Below are 3714 nucleotides of genomic sequence, written 5' to 3' on the forward strand. Positions count from 1 at the left end.
CTGACAACAACAAAGTTCAGTTTACGCGCCGCGATTGGGCGCTGAGCATTAGTTAGACTTCTTAAAGGGAAAGTAGCACTGTTAACTTTCGTGTCGAAAAAACAAACGATGTCACACTCATTAGTTTAGCACAGGTTTGGTAACATAAAGTGATATATAGCCACAAAACAAAAATAATTTATCAATTAATCCATCTATAATCAAGTGAAGTTATCGGTGCAGGTCAGTTGAGAGTGTAGTGACGCACCTTCACCGCCAGGTGTCAGGAGTGTAGCACTAATTGAACATCTGTCACTGAGGAAGCCACTTTGAGGTATTCAAGGACTTGGAGGGGGGACCCTTGTTTTCCACCAAACAGGTGCAGGTAATGTTTGTAAAATATTCTGAGGGCCGACTTTCTCTTAAACGTAAATTGGGTGTTAATTTATGGTAGCACGATATTAAGCAGTAAGAAAATGTGTTTTGAGTTTACTATGAGGCCTTAGTAATTATAAGTCCTTTCCTACAGCTCTACCTGAGTTGAATACTTTATGTTGCTTCACACCTTTGCTTTGCTTTTCTAAATGCCTGAGGAAAATATTGTGCATTTTCTACCTACCCATTTATCTAACATATTTTAGTGCATGGGATTGACTATGTTGATTGAAACACCTATATAAAATATATTATGATGGCACCATTTGACCCAGGGACAGATTGTCAAATTGTGGTTGTAGTAAGCCTTAATGCACCAGTATGCATTGCAGTGATAGTGCTGCTACTTTTCTTCAGTAGCCTAAATTATGTGAATACTTCCTCCACAACTGCTTTTAGAGCATGTCTGGACAAAAAAAGAAAAAAAAATCAATTTCAGCAAATGTTCTCTATTACTCCCAAACATGCCCACATCACCATAAATACTTCACCAAGGGCAAGTTGGCTATGAGGGCCAGAAACACGTTATACCATTCCAAGGCTGCGGTTCGTCTATCCCTTCAGCAAATACAGTATGTTGTCACAACATAACACCTAAGTTACCTAACTAAATATGGGTCAGATCAGGTCATTTTTACCTGAAGCATAATATTGTGTGCTTTACAAGATATGACCTGCATGGCATACTGTCATATCTGACGGCTAAAAATAAAGCAATCCAGATTATAGTAAGCTCATTTTACACAGGGCTAAAAAGATTCAACAGGTGGCATGAAAAGAATAAACCAAAAAATAATGTGACGCGAGTCGACACAGTAATATTTAAGGTATTCAAGTGCGGTTTTTCAGTGAAAAACACATTAAGAAAATAAGCCATTCTGTTTACCTGCTCCTTATCAACACAAACCCATTCTTGAATCAAATCCCCTGTAGGGATTTTCAGATGTAGGCTTGCTGTTTCTAATGACTATTGCCATCTGCTCATATCAAAAATACTTAAATATGTCACATACTTTACCCCATATTTCTATGTTATGGCCATTTCTCTGACTCAGTGTGTATTTAGGGAAACAAGCAGCGCATATAGCTACAAGGTTAATAAAATACTATGTGCTTTTAGAAAATTCTGTCATGAGAGGGAACTTACAGAACCTACTGAGCCTGTTCTTGTAAATGTTTTGAAACAGCACGTTTAACTTCCTTTTACTATTTTTACCACCTTCCCTGCAGGTGAGTCAAAGTTCACAATCCCTGTTTATTGAGGCGGCTCTTCCTATTCAATACAAGAGGAGTGTCAAAAATTCCCCTACATAGTGTCATAAAAACAGATAGCGGATGTAATTTATTTAAATTCCTAGAAGAAATAAAGTAATAATTCTAATCATCATAATAATTATTGTGATGATAACATAACACCACCTTCACGTTGATTTTTGACAGCCAATACAATGTGGGTACCATGCATGAGCCTTTTGTTTATTTTCTCTTATCAAATAATTAGACTTATAACAATAGACACCACGTTATGATAAAAGCAAGACCATATAACTCCATAATGTTGATTATGACTGCCAGTAGATGACAACTGGGAGGAAGAAGGAAGAACAACAGACAAATGAACTGGAATCCTTTGAACCACAATTCAATTAGTGATTCATTGTTTGGAAGTGAATCACCAACACACACACACACACACACACACACACACACACACACACACACACACACACACACACACACACACACACACACACACACACACACACACACACACACAAACAAACATACACAGAGAGAAAACAGGTTACAGGTCATCGAAACATTTGTTTGAAAACTGTATCCAAAGCACCTGAGCCATGTACATATCATTGAAGGGGAAGTAGTTCACTGAGAAATATAATTAGCTCATCCCACAGACACCGTTTCCTTTTCAGTATGACAAGAGTTTTGTTGACCTTTTCGCATGACTTTTAAATTGACTTTTTAAATTGACTTTTTTTATATTGTTCAACACTATTGAGTTTGTTATGATAGAGAACTGGGAAAAAGTTACATCTCAGAAGCTGTAATTGAAAATAATAAAACTACCATGTCTGTTTTTTTGCCCTTGGTCCCCCTAATGTGGTTAAGCCGGCCATTAATTTATGGCTGCTATTTAAATTGCAAAGGACTATTATTACCTCCCTTACTGGCAACTTTCATCAAGAACTATGTGGCTATGAACTACTATTGTTTTTTGTGGCCATAGTATGAAATACAGAACAGCAGAGAAAATGAGACATTTGGTGGTATTGAAGTTAACAGTTTTATTTTTGATTTATTATTTATCAACTATAATTATATGTTGAAGTTTTTACTTTCACAAACTGTTGATGCTGAGCTAGTCGGAGCTATGTGATCTTTCACTTAAAATAGGCAAGACAGGTCAGAACTTCAAATTCATCGCAGATACAGTAGATAGGCTACAATTTGCTGTTATAATGAGGAAGTAAAAAAAAAAAACATTACACTAGTATAACGTTAAAAAGTTTACAATTTGAATGCAAAAGAAGAAATTCTTCTTAATCTGCAGGATGTTCCTCTCTGTACCTGGTGTTTTGTCATGCATTCTAATACACTAAAGTCCGTCTGTGTTATTTAGGTTGAGGTCATGTTTTTGAGTGGTCACAACAACAACCAATTTCTCTTTTATTTGGAGTAATTACTGTGAAACCATAATTCATGAGTGTCTACTGATGACAGTGAGTGAGATACATAGCTTAAAGTCAAAAATAGCACCAAACCTTTGTCATGTTGTGTTGTAACAGCTTTAGTGTCACTAACAATGGTCTGTCATGTAATGGATGAGTTGCGTGAGAGAAATATTCCACAACATCCTTCTTCCTCAAGTTTTCAAAGACACGCCTCCGCTTTGTGAGCTTCTTACAGGCAGACAAACTCAAACATGGTATTTCGCTCCATTGTTCTGCAGAGTTAAGGTATTAGAGTCAGGGCTGTGGTTACGACAATGCTACACTAGTGAGAGGGTTTGTTTTCGGAGACACAAGGAGAACACAGCTCATGAATGAGGAAATGTGACGACTGAACTGTTCATTACTGTATTTGTCTGCAGCACTGCAGTCTGTCACAGCACATATTGTGTCAGTGGTACTCCAATACAAAAGATAAAGAATTTTGTATGTACACGACATCGGAACATGTTATGTAATGCCTATTCAGCATGATCTGTTGTTAGCACAGCTCTTATTGTCAGAGTCAAGAAAGTCAGGGGTGTGCTTTTGATTTTTAATGCTAATGAAG

Source organism: Trachurus trachurus (assembly GCF_905171665.1).
Source record: "Trachurus trachurus genome assembly, chromosome: 5".
Taxonomy (NCBI): domain Eukaryota; kingdom Metazoa; phylum Chordata; class Actinopteri; order Carangiformes; family Carangidae; genus Trachurus; species Trachurus trachurus.